This window comes from Heterodontus francisci, chromosome 5, assembly GCF_036365525.1.
Source record: "Heterodontus francisci isolate sHetFra1 chromosome 5, sHetFra1.hap1, whole genome shotgun sequence".
In the NCBI taxonomy this organism is placed as follows: Eukaryota; Metazoa; Chordata; class Chondrichthyes; order Heterodontiformes; family Heterodontidae; genus Heterodontus; species Heterodontus francisci.
The window spans coordinates 152,435,003-152,452,653 of NC_090375.1; the positions used below are offsets into that span (position 1 = coordinate 152,435,003).

The window sequence follows — 17,651 nt, forward strand, 5'->3', positions numbered from 1 at the left end:
TTTTTGAAGAAAAATGATAAGATATGGAATTTTCCAGATGGTTCTTAGTCTGGCGTCCAGGTACACGTAGACAGGCATCACTGGACGCATGCGGTGGTCACTCGGATCTTTCAGAAGCAGTTCGTTCAGGAGATGTCGAGAGAAAGTCTTGCAGAAGCTTCTCAAAAGAAATGCTGCATCAGTTTCTCCAGTTCTCACACTGGATTCTCAGGGTTTCTCAAAGAGATGGAACAGGATGAGCTGGTTGCCTCTCACTCTTAGCAGGCTTACGCCCCAACTGAACTCCAAACAGTATCCAAAAATGAAACAACAACTCCGGAGCCATAAATCTAGACAGGTCACTTCTCTGTAAACAATTCCAACAGCCAGCAAGGCTCCTGCAGTTTCCTTAAGACATGTGACTTCCACTAAGTGTTTGTTTTTAGACAAAGTCCCAAGTGTCCTTCCAGTGGCCCTCATTAAAAAACAATCCCAGTCCAGCATCTCCTCAGGTATTTCCACAGTCTCTTGAACACAAGTCTTCAAATAATATTAACAATGGAAGCAAGTTCATGGCAAAATACAAATTAAAAATGGGTTGCGCACATACCACAAAATGGAGTTGAATAGCTATGGAAGTAGTTGAAAGAAACCTTGGAGCCTTAAACACAAATGTTTTGCATGTTCATCCAAAGAGCAGCAATCAAAGCCAACTGAATGTTGAACTAACAGCAAAGAGAGTAAAATACCAAGAAGTCATTATACAGTACTCTGGTCAGACCATATCCTGAGTACTGTGCTCAGTTCTGGTCATCAAGGCACAATAAACACATTCAATCATTTGAATCCAGCCAGTCTTAGTAAAATAATTAAAACCACATCTGTTTTATATAGCAACAGTAGGTGGTCAAAAGATTATCAAAATATTACACTTACAAATGGCACTGCAGAAGTAACTTTACATTACAAGTAGGTTACAATAGAGCCAGACCTAAAGTATTTAAACAGCCCCTAAATTAACGCGCTTGAATCCCACGAGTAAAAATCTACACCCATCATTGAACAAGACCTCAGTCCACAAACCACACAGTGTCACCACCCCCCGTCCTGCCCTTTTCCCCAAACATTGCACACCAAACAAGATTTCAGCCCTCAACCAACACACAGCTTCCCCTTCCCAGGCAATATTTCAGCCTCTAAGGTTTCATTCCCGGTAGTTCAATTATACCTAATATATTAAACACAAGAGAATCCTGTTCACAATTTGGACAGCTGACAAGATGAAAGATTGTATTTTTCTCCCTACTTCAGGAAGACATTACAAAATACTAATGCTAACAGTTTTAGAATTGGATGGGAAGAACTGAATTCGGAAGATTTACCAAGACTTACCAAGATTTTTCAATTACGTTCTTAGAGGTTAACTGTTTCTTTATTGACTTTCTTGCGATATAAGCTTTTAGCAACAAAATGTTACATTAGCATTTCTCTAGATTCATATTATTTTATTGTAAATAGGTAGTTGTTGCTGTGTGTGCTAAACCTGCCATTTCAAAGATTAGGGTACCATAGCACTCGACTACTTGAACTCCAACAGGCAAACTAAATGGTGTACTCATTATCCCTTGGGTATGTAGCTCAGTAAAAACTGGTGAAATGTTGGAGTTCAGTCCACTTGTGATAAATTTAACTTGAACCATAGAGAGAACACCAAAATTCATCACAACTATCAAAAAAGCAGATCTTACTGCATCAATATTTTTTCCAGCTTGTGCATCAGCTATCTTTGTAGTTTCCTTTTGTGAGATTCAGTTCAGTAGTAAATTATCACATCGAACAAGAACAGAGTTGAAACTCCTGTAAGCTCTTCCCCTAGAACCAAGAAAACTTGTATTCCATCAGTCTGACCAGCACTACAAGAGACATTATGCTACAGTCTCCTTCCCCACCACAAAATGTACACAAGTTAACAAGCCAGCCTGTAAGTAAGGCTTGAAGAAAAAGTTGATGAAACGCCTACCTTCCAAACATCCTGCAAAATCTAGCCCGAGGTCTCTGCATTGTAGAATCATAGAATAGTTACAGCACAGGAAGCAGTCATTCAGCCACTGTGTCCATTCTGCCTCGCTACAACAGCAACTTAATCCCACTCCTTCGCCCTTTTCCTGTAACCCTGCAAATTTTCTCTCTTCAAGTGCTTATCCAATTCCCTTTTGAAAGTCACAATTGAATCTGCCTCCACTAGCAGTGCATTCCAGATGCTAACTACTCACTGCGTAAAAATGTTCTTCTTCATGGCGCCATTGGTTCTTTTGCCCTTCAGGTTTGCCTTTTGACTCTGCTGAGAGATTTCACCAAGCTAACTGGCAGCGAAGAATGATCTTATATTTGCAGTCTTACACAAACTCATGATGTTCCAATATAATAAAAGCAAAATACTGCGGATGCTGGAAATCTGAAATGAAAACAAGAAATGCTGGAACCACTCAGCAGGTCTGGCAGCATCTGTGAAAAGAGAAGCAGAGTTAACGTTTCGGGCCGAAGAAGGGTCACTGACCCGAAACGTTAACTCTGCTTCTCTTTTCACAGATGCTGCCAGACCTGCTGAGTGGTTCCAGCCTTTCTTGTTTTTATTTCATGATGTTCCAAAGTGCTTCACAGCCAATGAAGAACTTTTTTTTATATTTATGTAAAGCATAGTCACCAACGCAATGCCAGGAAACTCGGTAACCAATCGGCACACAGCAAGCTACAAGGAACAGCTCTTAAGTTCTAAATGATTTTCTTTGTATGTTGAAAGAACATGTCTGCATACCAAGAGTGCATTAGCATTCACTATGTACTGACATTTGAAGGATCAGCATGGAAAGTAAGTATGTCTATAAGGAACATTATTTTGACGTCCAAATCAAAAGACTGCTGCATCATCACAGAATGCGTTTCAGCAGCTACCTACTTGGGAAGTCAGTACAATTAATTATGAACTAAAACTTTATTCAGGTATATCTTCAACAATAGGTAGTGTATAGATCCAAAAGTCTAGGAAACATACAATCAATAGCAGAACTGAATTTCATAGTTTAATTATCACATGAAGCTGATACATTGGGGCCATTGCCAATTCCTAATGTAACAATACATATTTCTTTCAAGATCACTACACAGTGCTCCATTTGTCTTACTAAAAATGATGCACAGGAACCAAAATTGCTGAGATAGCTGCGACTCTTATAATATTCAACATAAATGAGTTGTTACATAAAACTCGGATACCCGTTTGCCTTGCAGCAACCAATATATAAAATGAACCTAAATTTATAGAAACAATATGACACTTAATACCAACTACTGTTCACTAACTAATTCACTATACTCATACAGCTTCCAATTGCACAGAAATCCTATAATATTAACAAACCTTTTGGTTAAGACTTCGCAGAAAAACTTTTCCTCACATCAAATTTACTAACAAACTCTTTAGTGGCTGAGTGCACTAAAACAGGCATGCCAAACCGGGTCCATGAGATGATTTGGGGGGCCGCTAGTCAGTAGTCTCCCCTGTATATTATGATTGGAATGGTCTCAGTGATACAAAAACAGCACAGACAGTCAATTCAAGCTCTAACCATTGCCTTAATACCTTAGGCTATTTGGCAAAGGGTTGGGGAGGAGGAAAGAGGGGCGCTACCTTGGTCACTTAAGGATTCATGGCGATGAGGTCTTGTGAGTTAAAAGTTTTTCAAGGCCCTGCTTATTTCTCCATTTCACTCATGTTCCATCTGCCTCTCCACCATTACTCGTGAAGTTAATTCATGTTTACTGGTTTTCACTGCCAAGTTGGAGTTGGGCATCGGATTAAAAGTGAAGTTCTGTTTCCAAAATGGAGAATGTGGACCTGAAACTTTAGTCCAGTCCAACTGAGTGAGCACTGCATTTGTTGTTCCTTGTTCATTTCCTGTTTAGCAAACAGTTGATAGATTTGAGCAGCCCTTGGGCAGCAAATGGGCACATAATGTAAATTTAAGACTCAAGGTGGAATACAGATATTTCAGCAGGAGCAAGGTAAATCACAAAGAAAAGGTAAAATAGTTTTAAGTGCACACAATAAATACCAGATAAGGACACTTTTTTAATGTCACCTTCAACTTCGAAACAACAAAACCCACATGACGATGGTACAGAACTTCTATCATCAAGTTTAACCACAAGGGCTGAACAACACTGAGGAGATGGAGGTGTGAGTAAAAACGTAAAGTCACCATTAACTCTGCAAAATTAAGAAAATACAAAGACAGTTAATTGAATTTAGGTTTTACCTGTTCTGGAAGTGGACATACACCTCAACCATAAGAACATATGAAATAGGATTAGAAGTATGCCATATGGCCCCTTGAGCCTGCTCAGCCATTTAATAAGACCATGGTTGACCCGTAACCTGAAATCCACTTTCCGGCCCAATACCCAAATCCCTTGATTCCCCTAATAGCCAAAAATCTATCGAACTCAGCCTTGAATATACTCAACAACTGAGCAGCCATATCCCTCTGGGGTAAAGAATTCCAAAGTGTCAAAATCCTCAATGAAGATATTTTTCCTCATCTCAGTCCTAAATGGCCATCCCCTTATCCTGAGACTATGACTACCTCATTCTAGACTCTCCAGCCAGGGGAAAGAGCCTCTCAGTATCTATCCTGTTAGGCCGCAGTATGAAAAATTAATCCTCCAATTTAATTACCAAGCATGAAATATATAAGGACAAGCAATGCTCATTTTCAAACAAGTCTGAGGAACTGGTTGATGCGAAACTGTAATACACTACTGCTAATATAAAGCTTGTAGTCTCAGCCTACTTAGTGGTGCAGCAAATTGCTGAAGCAAAATAAAATTACTGAGCAGTTGACAATGCAATGCGTCACTGAAATCCTAAGGGAAAGCTTGAGAGGGCAGAAAGCCAAGAATTGAAAAAATAATGTCAAGCGACAATGTCAAACAACAAATTGATTTAATGTCAGATGACAATTTTGCAGTGCATTGATTGGCTATGTAACAATGACTTTGCTATACAAGTTGATGAATCCACAGGTATTTCTAAAATGTCCCATTTACTCGCTTACGTTTAGTATAAAAGTGGAATAAGGAAATAAAAGCAGACTATGTTTTGTAAAGAACTCAAAACAAGAAAGTTGGATGATATTTTAAAATTCTTCGATGATTTCATGACTTGAGCAGAAATTAACTGGACAAACCTGCATTACGGTCTGCACTGATGGGCTGCCACAATAACTGCAATGCTTTTTGGTGCTATACAAAAAATAAGAGCTGCTGCACCTCATTCTATTTGGACACATTGCTGTTTACACTGATAGGCACTTCCTGCCAAAGATACTGAACCAGGTTTTCACGGTATTCCCAAAACAGTGGTAACACTTGTTAATTTTTTCAAAATCCAGAACAATCAACTCTAGGTATTTGGCTGCACTTTGTGAGGAAGTGGCTATCGAGCACAATTCCATGCTCATGCATTCAGAAGTGAGAACGGTATTTCGATGCAGAATGCTTACCCATGCTGTTCATCCCAGGGAAGAGCTATATACTTTCTTAGCTGATAAGGAACCTGAACTTGCTGAAGCAAAATGACGACATGTGGCTGGCTAAACTGGGTTACCTCGCACACACATTTAATAAAACAAATAAGCTGAAGAAACTATGCAAGATGAGAACTCATTTTTTTGCCCAGCATGAAAGACTTCACACATTCAAATGTAAACTGCCAAGTCTGGGTGGGTGGTGGGAAGCTTGGAGAGCAACTATGAGCACTTAGATTCTTTCGCTCAAGAAGATAAATGTCAACTTGGACAATCAAACTACAGCTAGTAGGATAAATAACTCATGTATGCAACAAATTTAATACTTATTTTCCAGAACTCTCAATCTGCAACACACTACAAGGCTACAAACCCTTTAGTGAGAATATTCAAGAGAAACTGCCACGCTCTGTTCCATCAAAGCTATTTGAAGAGCTCATCAACATTTCATCATCTCCCTCAAGACCTAATTCAGTGAAAGGCTACTGGAGACATTTTGGTGTGAATGCTCCGATGAATACAGCGCTCAAAGTGTTGACCCCATTTAGTACAACCTACTTATGCAAAGCTATATTTTCAGCAAAGATGTGAATGAAAACAAAGTATTGAGCCAGGATGAACACTGACGATGACATACACATGTGCTTGGGCAAGATACCTCAAAATCTTAACAGATCTCTTGCTCAGCACCAGCTTTCACATTAAGTAACTGAAACAATAAAAAAAAATGTATATGTTTAATTGCATAACTACTTTTTATACAGCAAAGATATTTGTGTTGCAGTACAGGGGATTTGCGAAATTTTTATAACATGGTGGGGGGAGGGGGCGCGTTAGAAGCAAGAAGGTTGATAAACTTTGCACTAAAAAGCTCTTGGCAAACGTGAAGCATCACATCCATTTATTGATGCTTCATTGTCATGGTTCTCTCTCTATTTCATCCTTGCTGTGGGAAACAATGAACAATTGCATAAACTTTTTATGAAGCAAACTGGCTCATCTTATTAGTTAAATTTCTTCACTTGTTCAATAATTGCATGATAATCTCCTCCAATAGCAAAATATGCATTTGAAATTAGCCACAGTTAATTTGTGGAGAACATGACAGCAGTTTTTCAGTCATCACTACTAAAGGTTCCCTTCATTCGAATTTATTCCAACTTGAAATGTGTTCTCGCTTCTCAGATATCATTGCTGATAATATTTATTAGATATGGTAAATTAGACACTTTTCAGAATCTGAATGTTTGCATTGCTTTGGAGTTCTGTCGCTATAATTGAAGAACTAGTGACAATTTTTATCTGATTATGCTTCTGTGAAGCGCCTTGGGCCACCTTACCAAATTAGAGCATCTATATAATTGCAAATTTTGTTGTACACTTTAAATGCTTCAAGCAATTATCTTCTGAAATATCATTTCAAGTGATGTCCCCATCATTAAATTTGGGATGTCAGCTAAAATTATTTTCATTACACCCATGGCTTCAAACTCAGTCAATTGGCTTTCTTGGATAAGTGCATGCATATTGTCACATATACCGAAAGCGCAATGATACAAACTATAGACTAACTCTAAAGAGTTATGAAAAACTGACATTGTCTTTGAAAAAAAAAATGAACATGTATTTTAAAAAGTGAACAATGGTCCAAAATGGCCAAAGGAAAAGGGACTCCTGGTCTTTGTGTATTCAAACTGTCTGACAAATACAAAGGACAAATCTTCAAAGCTATTAAGTGTCAACAGCACTAGTACACTCCAGAACTGAATATCATCTTCTGAAACAAAGGGGTGAAATAGCCACATCCTGGGCCATTGTGCAATCACCACAGGGAAGAGATGACAGGAAGTCACCTTCCTATCAGGAAGTGAGCAGTAACATAGCTTTACTTTAACAAAAAGAGGTGGGCAAGACCGATGCAACATCTAGCAGCTTGTGTTCGAGCAAGCCAGAAGGCACATGCCCAACTGTAAAATCCTACATCTACATTTGACAACAGTGAACCAGAAGTGTCCCACATCTTAAACTGAACTTTCAATCAAGACAGAAATCTACAATCATCTCAGGCCTGTACCTGAGAACTTGATTTCCAAGAGAATTCAACAGATTTATCATGAACTCACCCCACAAAATCACTTCCCTTTTCTTCCCTCTCTATGTGTCTCGTTTGTGTGTGTTTGTGCTTTTGAATACGTGAGCGGATGCTGTTGCTACAATTTCGGAATAAGGCGTATTGATCAATAGACACTTGATTTTCTTTTTTTTTAAACCTACAAGAAAACCAGTCACTGTTTATTGGAAAAACAAAACACCAAGGGGTTAAATACTAATAAAAGACTCGTTGTGGTCAGGTGGGGAGCTGAACACTGGGAACCACCCATATCGCACTATGTGGCCTTTGTCTTTAACCAACAGGTATGAGGCACTTGCTGCCTGCCTGGATGAGAATAAGGACAGTAGGGTGGATGGACAACTGACCATAACACACCAGTGTGCAGGAAGTCATTCAAGTGGAAGGGGGGGGGGGGGGGGGGGAGGAAAGAAGATAAAAATAAATATGCTAGTGACAGAGGACAATATAGTCAGGAAAATAGATACTGCTCTCTGCAGGCACAACTGGGAGTTCCAAAGGTTGTGTTGCCTGCCCAGTGCCAGGGTTAAAGAAATCACCTCGCAGATGGAGAAGAACTTGGAGTGGGAGGGGAGGATCTAGCCATCATGGTCCATATAGGAAATAACAACATGGGTAGAACTAGGAATCAGGTTCTGCTGAGACAGTTTGAGAAGTTAGGGTCCAAATTAAAAAAGCAGAACCTCGAAGGTAATAACCTCTGTGATGGTTACCTGAGCCACGTGACAATTGGTAGTGGGATAAACAGATTAGAATGTTAAATGCATGGCTGAAAAAATGATGTGGGAGGCAGGGATTTCATTTCATGGGCCACTGGCACCAGTACTGGGTAAAGAGGAAGCTATTCCATTAGGAATGGCTCCACTTGAACGGAGCTGGGTCTAGTGTCCTGGCAAATCGAATAACTAGGGCAGTGGGCAGGGCTTTCAACTAATAAAGCTTGTGGGGTGGGAGGGAGAAGGCAAATGGTGGGAGGATTCAGGAAAGAATAAATTCAACAGCATAAAGGGAAATGGCAAGGCTCTACAACAGAGCAACGTTTTGAGTAAAAATAAGCAGAGCAGGTCAGGAAGGAACAAGAGAGTAACAAAAGGTAATAGGCATTAACGACTAAGGTGGTGTCAGGGAAAATCAGAAAAAAATCAGAGCTAAAGGCATGATATCCGAATTTGTGAAGAATTTGCAACAAATTAGATGAATTAATAGCAAAGATAGAAACTAACATGTTTGACGTAACAGCCATTATGAAGATGTGGTTGCAAAGTGACCAAGAATGGGAACTAAATATTCCAGGGTACCTAACTCTGGAGATAAAATGGGAAATGGAGGAGGGTAGCATTGATAATAAAGAGTGGGATAAAGACAGTAGGGAGAAAGGATCTTGACTCAAAGTCAAGAAGTCCACCAGTTTGGGTGGAGCTAAGAAACAAATCGGAGCAGAAAACATTAGCAAGTGTTGTTTTTCGGTTCCCTAACAGCAGTCGTAGTGTATGGCAGGGTATAAATCAGGAAATTAGAGACACATGTAACAAGGGTAATACAGTGATCGTGAACAATTTGAACCTCCATTTAGATTGGGAAAACAAATTTGGAATAGTGTCGAGTACAAGTTCATGGAATATATACAAAGTTGCTTTCTAAATCGGTACATCAAGGAACCAACTAGGGTACAGGCTACTTTGGCTTTAGTATTGTGCAATGAGAAAGAGATAAATAATAACCTTGTAGTAAACAGACCTGCAGGAGAGAGTGACCATAATATGATAACATTTTATATAGAGTTTGAAAGTGATTTAGTTAAGTCCAAAATGGGGTTTTAAATCTACATAAAGCAAACTACATACATATGAGGGCAGAGCTGGCTAAGGTAGATTAGGGAACTACATTAAAAGATATGATGGTAGACAAGCAATAACTAGCACTTGAAAAATAAATAATTTGCAACAAATATACATTCCTTGAAAGCACAAAAATCTTGCAGCAAAAGTAGTCCAACCACAGCTAACAAGGAGAGTTAAAGATAGTACAAGATCAAAAGCAGAGGCTTGTACTGTTGCCAAGAAGAATAGTAAGCCTGAAGATTGACAGTAATTTTAGAGTTCAGCTGAGGACCAAGAAGTCTACAATTAAAGGGAAAAGAAACTATGAGAATAGACCAGCAAGAGACATAAAAGCAGATTGTGAACATTTCCATAGGCATGCAAATAGGAAGAGATCAGTGAAAGTAAATGTGGGTCCATGGGAGGCAGCAACTGGCGAAATTATAAATGGGGAATAAAAAAATAGCAGAGACACTAAACAAATACTTGGTATCTGTCTTCACAGTAGAAAACACATTCCAGAAATAATCAGGAACTAAGGGTCTAGTGAGAATGAGAAACTTAAAGAAATCAGTATAAGAAATAGTACTGGAGAAATTAACGGGACTAAGTGGGACAAATCCCCTGGACCTGATGACCTGCATCCTAGGGTTTTAAAAGAGGGAGCTGCAGAGATAGCAAATGCAAAATCAAAATAATATAGATGTTGGAAATCTGAAATAAAAACTGAAAGTGCTGGAAATACTTAGCAAACAGGCAGCATCTGTGGAAAGAGAAACAGAGTTAACGTTTCAGGTCAATGACCTTTCATCAGAATTTCCGAGAACTTCAAGTTCAATGGATGCATTGGTTTTGATATTGCAGAATTCCTCAGATTCAAAAGCAGTTCCCAAGGATTGGAAGGTAGTAAACATAACCCTGCTATTTAAGAAATGAGGAACAAAGTAAACAGTGAACTATAGGCCAGATCATGGAATATCAATATCAGGCAAAATACTAGAATCTATCAATCTATAGCAAGGGACATGGTAACAGGACACTTAGAAATCTATGACTAAGCAAAGTCAACATGGATCTATGAAAGGGAAATTGTTTCTGACAAATCTGTTAGAATTTTTTGAGGATCAAACTGGGATAAGGGGCAGCCAGTGGATATGGTGTGTTTGGATTTTCAAAAAGCATTCGATGCCACACAAGAGGTTACTACACAAAATTAGGACTCGTGCTTTGGGGGTAATATAGTGGCATGAACTGAGGATTGGTTAATGGGCAGAAAATGAGAGCAGGAATAAACAGGACACTTTCAAGTTGGCAGGCTGTAACCAGCCAGGTAACAAAGGATCAAAACTGGGGCCTTTTTTTCAATTCATTCATAGGATATAAGCATCACTGGCAAGGCCAGCATTTATTGTCCATCCCTTATGCCCCTTGAACTGAGTAGCTTGCTATAACATTTCAGAAGAGAGTTAAGGGTCAACCACATTTCTGTGGGCCTGGAGTCACATGTAGACCAAACCAGGTAAGGACAGCAGATTTCCTCCCCTGAAGGAGGTTAGTGAACCAGATGGGATTTTACAACAATCCAATAGTTTCGAGATTACTAATGAGACTAGCATTTTTATTCCAGATTTGTTCATTAATTAACTATAAATTCCCCCGTGGTGGGATTTGAACTGACGTCCCTTGCTTCTGGCTTAATAGTGTAGTAACATGAGCACTATGCTACTGTCCACAATGACTTAGATGAGAGGCCTGAGTGTAACATATCAAAGTGTGCTGACAACACAAAGGTTAAGTGGGAAAGTTAGCGGTGAGGAACACGCAAAGAGGCTGCAGAGCGATATAGACAGGTTGAGTGAGTGGACAAGAACATGGCAGATGGAATACAATGCAGTGAAGCATGAAATTATTGACTTTGTGGTAAAAATTTATTAAAATCAGGATTTTTTTTGAATGTTGAGAGACTGGGACATGTTTGCATTCAGAGGGATCTGGGTGTCCTTGTACATGAATCACAGAAGCTTAACATGCAGGTATGCTATCTTTTGTTACAAAGGGATTGGAGTACAAGAGTAAAGAAGTCGAACTACAATTATACAGGGCATTGGTGAGGCCACACCTGGAGTACTGTACATAGTTTTGGTCTCCTTACCCAAGGAACAACATACTTGCCTTGGAGAGAGTTTAACGAAGGTTCACTAGACTGGTTCCTTAGAGGAGGGGTTGTCCTATGAGGAGGGGTTGAGTAGACTGGGCCCATATTCCATGTTTAGAAGAATGATCTAATTAAAACATACAATATTTTTAAGAGGCTTGACAGAGGAGATGCTGGGGAAATATTTTCTCAGGGATGAGGAGACATTTCTTGACTCAAAACATTGTGAATCTTCGGAATTTTCTACCTCACAGAGCTGTGGATGCTCAGTCTTTAGAAATATTCAAGACAGAGGTCGATAGATTTTTGGGTACTTAGGGAATTAAGGGATATGGGGATGATGCAGGAAGCTGTAACTGAGGTAGATCAGCAATCGTCCTTTTGAATGGCCCAAAGGGCCAAATTACCGACTCCAGCTTGACATTTTTTTTTGAAGAGGTAACAGACAGTTGGTGAGGGTAATGCAGTTCATTTGGTATATATAGACTTCCAAAAGGCATTTGATATGTGCCACCCAACAGGCTGACCAGCAAAGTTGAAGCCCGTGTAATGAAAGGGAAAGTAACAACATGGATACTAAGCTAGCCAGTGACAGGAAACAGAGAGTAGTGGTGAATGGTTTTTTTTGATCTGGAAGGCAGTAGACTGTGGGATTCTCCAGGGGTCAGTATTGGGACCACTGCTTTTCTCCATAAATATTAACAGAGACTTGCATATACATGGCATAATTCCAAAATTTGCAGATGACCCAAAACTTGGAACGACTGTGAACTGTGAGGAGTATAGCCACAGACTTCAAGAGGGTATAGACAAGCTGGTGGAATGGGTGGAGAAGTGGCAGATGAAATTTAACGCCGAGACACATTTTGGCAGGAAGAACAAGGAGAGATAATATAAAATAAAGTGTACAATTCTAAAGAGGGTGCAGGAACAGAGGTCAGGGGAATATGTGCACAAATCATTGACAGTGGCAGGACATGCTAAGAAAGTGGTTAAAAGGGCCCACAGGATTCTGGGCTTTATAAGTAGAGGCATAGAGTACAAAAGCAACAAAGTTAAAGTGAACCTTTATAAAACTCTAGTTTGGCCTCAACTGCAGAATTGCGTCAATTCCACGCACCACACTTTAGGAAGGATGTGAAGGCTTTAGGATAGGGTGCAGCAAAGTTTCACAAAAATAGCTCAAAGGACGGGGGACTTCAGTTACATGGATGAGGGACATAAACAGAGTAGATAGGGAGTAACTGTTCTCATTGCAAGGGTCGAGAACCAGAGGACACTGATTTAAAGTGTTTGGCATAAGAACCAAAGGTGACTTGACTAAAATGTTTTTTTTTTTAAACACAGCGAGTGGTTAGTATCTGAAATACACTGCCTGTAAGGGTGGTGGAGGTAGATTCAATTGTGGCTTTCGAAAGGGAATTGGATAAGTCCAGGATCATGTATGCCTACTAACTGCTTATTCAACCTGCCCTGCCACCTTCAATGATTTGTGCACGTGTAGCCCTAGGTCACTCTGTCCTATACGCCCTTTAGAAACATATCCTTCATTTTATATTGCTTATTCTCGTTCTTCCCACCAAAATGTATTATTTTACACTTCTCTGCATTAAATGTCATCTGCCACGTGTCTACCCATTTGGCCAGCCTGTCTATATCCTCTTCAAGTCTATCACTATCCTCCTCGCAATTCACAATACTTAAAATTTATTTAACAAACTCCATTTTTTTCAAGTCACCAGCTGCGATTGTGCGATTTGAACTCCTATCTCTGTTAGTCCAGGCCTCTGGAGTCCACACACTGACCAATAAGTCTAGCTTGCGCGAGTCAATGGGTGTCATTAAACCTCACAGCACTATCAAAGTGAAGGTCGGAGCTGGTCGATCCCGCCACCCCATGGTGAGCACTGGCCCTTATCACCCATTCTGTCAGAAAGGTGGATCATGTGATAGGACCCAAAAGATGGTGAACTATACCTGGGAAAGGCAAAGTCAGAGGTAACTCTGGTGGAGGTCCGTAGCAGTCCTGACATGCAGATCAGTCATCCAACCTGGGTATAGGGGCAAAAGAGCAACTGAACCATCTAGCAGTTGTTTGCCTCCAAAGTTTCCCTCAGCACAGCTGGTATCATCCATATGCAGATTTATCCGGTAAAAAGAATGATTAGAGGTCTTGGGGCCGAACCAATCATAACCCAGAGAAAATATTTGCATGGCTACAGGGAAAGGGTGGGGCAGTGGAACTAACTAAGTTCCTCTTGAATAGAGCTGGCACAGACTAGATGGGTTGAATGGCATCCTTCTGCGCTATAACTATTCTGTGGTTGTATCCTATGCTTCCAATCCTGCAAAGTAGGCCTCTTCATGTGCATGCTTTCACACTCCACACACCCAGACCCCAAACACAGTTTTTTGACTGGAAAATCCTCACTGGCTTGTTGCTACATAAGTACCACTGAGATACAGAGGAGATAAGAGTATTTGTATTTCTTGTTTCCCATTTCCTATTTTATTGAATGCTTTTGCCTTAAAGTTATTGCTTTTGCTCTGGTCCCTTCATTCTGAATTAAAGGATTAGCACTTGCATACAAATTAAAAACTCCAAAAAAGTACCTAACCCACTCTCTTCTTTGGCCTCCTTATCTCGAGAGACAATGGATAAGCACCTGGAGGTGGTCAGTGGTTTGTGAAGCAGCGCCTGGAGTGGCTATAAAGGCCAATTCTAGAGTGACAGGCTCTTCCACAGGTGCTGCAGAGAAATTTGTTTGTCGAGGCTGTTGCACAGTTGGCTCTCCCCTTGCGCCTCTGTCTTTTTTCCTGCCAACTACTAAGTCTCTTCGACTCACCACACTTTAGCCCCGTCTTTATGGCTGCCCGCCAGCTCTGGCGAACGCTGGCAACTGACTCCCACGACTTGTGATCAATGTCACAGGATTTCATGTCGCGTTTGCAGACGTCTTCAAAGCGGAGACATGGACGGCCGATGGGTCTGATACCAGTGGCGAGCTCGCTGTACAATGTGTCTTTGGGGATCCTGCCATCTTCCATGCGGCTCACATGGCCAAGCCATCTCAAGCGCCGCTGACTCAGTAGTGTGTATACGCTGGGGATGTTGGCCGCCTTGAGGACTTCTGTGTTGGAGATACGGTCCTGCCACCTGATGCCAAGGATTCTCCGGAGGCAGCGCAGATGGAATGAATTGAGACGTCGCTCTTGGCTGGCATACGTTGTCCAGGCCTCGCTGCCATAGAGCAAGGTACTGAGGACACAGGCTTGATACACTCTGACTTTTGTGTTCCGTGTCAGTGCACCATTTTCTCACACTCTCTTGGCCAGTCTGGACATAGCAGTGGAAGCCTTTCCCATGCGCTTGTTGATTTCTGCATCTAGAGACAGGTTACTGGTGATAGTTGAGCCTAGGTAGGTGAACTCTTGAACCACTTCCAGAGCGTGGTCGCCAATATTGATGGATGGAACACTTCTGACGTCCTGCCCCATGATGTTCATTTTTTTGAGGCTGATGGTTAGGCCAAATTCATTGCAGGCAGCCACAAACCTGTCAATGAGACTCTGCAGACACTCTTCAGTGTGAGATGTTAAAGCAGCATCGTCAGCAAAGAGCAGTTCCCTGATGAGGACTTTCCTTACTTTGGACTTCGCTCTGAGACGGGCAAGGTTGAACAACCTGCCCCCTGACCTTGTGTGGAGGAAAATTCCTTCTTCTGAAGACTTGAACGCATATGAGAGCAGCAGGGAGAAGAAAATCCCAAAAAGTGTGGGTGTGAGAACACAGCCCTGTTTCACGCCACTCAGGATAGGAAAGGGCTCTGATGAGGAGCCACCATGTTAAATTGTGCCTTTCATATTGTCATGGAATGAGGTGATGTTACTTAGTAGCTTTGGTGGGCATCCAATCTTTTCTATTCGTCTGAAGAGACCACGTCTGCTGACGAGGTCAAAGGCTTTGGTGAGATCAATGAAAGCAATGTAGAGGGGCATCTGTTGTTCACGGCATTTCTCCTGTATCTGACGAAGGGAGAACAGCATGTCAACGGTCGATCTCTCTGCACGAAAGCCACACTCTGCCTCAGGGTAGACGCGCACAGCCAGCTTCTGGTGCCTGTTTAAAGCGACTCGAGCAAAGACTTTCCCCACTATGCTGAGCAGGGAGATTCCACGGTAGTTGTTGCAGTCACCGCGGTCACCTTGGTTTTTATAGAGGGTGATGATATTGGCATCGCGCATGTCCTGGGGGTACTGCTCCCTCGTCCCAGCACAGGCATAGCAGTTCATGTAGTGCTGAGAGTATAGCAGGCTTGGCACTCCTAACCCTCTAATTTGGGTATAAAGTCATTTATTTACCAGCCAAGGACAACTACAATTACAACTGCAGGACGCTAGATGATACAGGATCTTCAGAAAACTAACTACAGTTCCACTTGGTGCATTCTACTGTATCACCATTATCACGTAATTTGCAATCACAGTAGCGCTGTGAGCCCTGAAGCATGCTTGTCTGCCTGACAATGACTGGATAAAATTACATATTGCAGAGAACAGTGAATTACATTACAGCAGGCAGGATCGAATTACACATTCCAGACAAACTATTGGGTACATCTTGTCCTCCAAGGGGACCAATGAAAAATCTGGTCCAACCCACTTGCGATGCAAATACGTGCGACCACATTAAATACACACACAATCCCTTCTGTAAAAATATTAGTGCCATATGAGAATAATATTGTTAATACTCAATTGTTAGTTATCGCTGTAACACACATTACAGAAACACAGATCCAAACTTAATTTCTGCTACCGCACATTTATTACCACCATTTTGTTGAACATAAAACACAATTAAACAAATCTGCTGTTCTTACTAAATACAATCCATAAATTGCAAAGTTTAAGTGGATGCTGCACACTTATTCTACTTCATCTTATGTTTTCCTCCATAACGGTCATTGCACTTAAAAAGTAATTAACTGCGTGATGTGTTTAGAAATGTTGCAAAACAAGGCACTGTAAAAAACAAAATACCACTTGTATGAGTGAGCAAGAACATGGCAGATAGAATATAATGTGGAAAAATGTGAATTTAGCCACTTTGGTAGGAAAAACAGAAATGCAGAGTATTTCTTAAATGGTGAGAGATTGCAAAGTGTTGATGTCCAAAGGGACCTGGGTATCGTTGTTCATAAGTCACTGAAAGCCAACATGCAGGTGAAGCAAGCAATCAGGAAAGCAAATGGTATGTTGACCTTCACTGCAAAGGGTTTTGAGTACAGGAGTAAAGAAGTCTTGCCGCAATTGTATAGAGCCTTGGTGAAACTGCACCTGGAGTATTGTTTACAGTTTTGGTCTCCTTATCTAAGGAGAGATAGATTTGTTATAGAGAAAGAATGCAACCAAGGCTCACCTGACTGATTCCTGGAATGGCAGGATTGTGTGATGAGGAGAGACGGAGGAGCCTGAGCTCGCCAGAGATTAGGAGAGGTGGTCTCATGGAAGCATACAAAATTCTTACACAGTTCAACAGGGTTGATGCAAGAAGGATGTAGGAAGGAGGTTTCCACCGTCTTAGAATAAGGGGTAGGCCATTTAGGACTGAGGTGAGAAGGAACGTCTTCACTCAGAGGGTGGTGAAACTTGGGAATTCTCTACCCCAGTGGGCCGTGGAGGCTCAGTAATTAAAGACAAAGATCGATAGATTTCTGGATATTAAAGATATCAAGAGAGATGGGGATAGTGCAGAAAAATTGCATCGAGGTAGAAGATCAGCCATGATCTAGTTGAATGGTGGAGCAGGCTCGAGGAGATGAATGGCCTACTTCTGCTCCTATTTCCTATGTTTGAAGCGGCGATTGTGGGAGGCAGCGGGGAAGAGAAGCAGCGATTGAGGCAGTGATCACGGGAGGGAGCGGGGAAGAGAAACAGAGATTACGGGAGAGCATGTGGAAGAGAAAGTGGTGATTGCG

General features: G+C 41.1%; 1 protein-coding gene across 10 annotated transcripts in view; it reads right to left on the reverse strand.

The window, feature by feature from the left end:
• clasp2 (cytoplasmic linker associated protein 2) overlaps positions 1 to 17,651 on the reverse strand; it is a 673,953-nt gene that overhangs the window by 509,977 nt on the left and 146,325 nt on the right. The window lies entirely within an intron of this gene.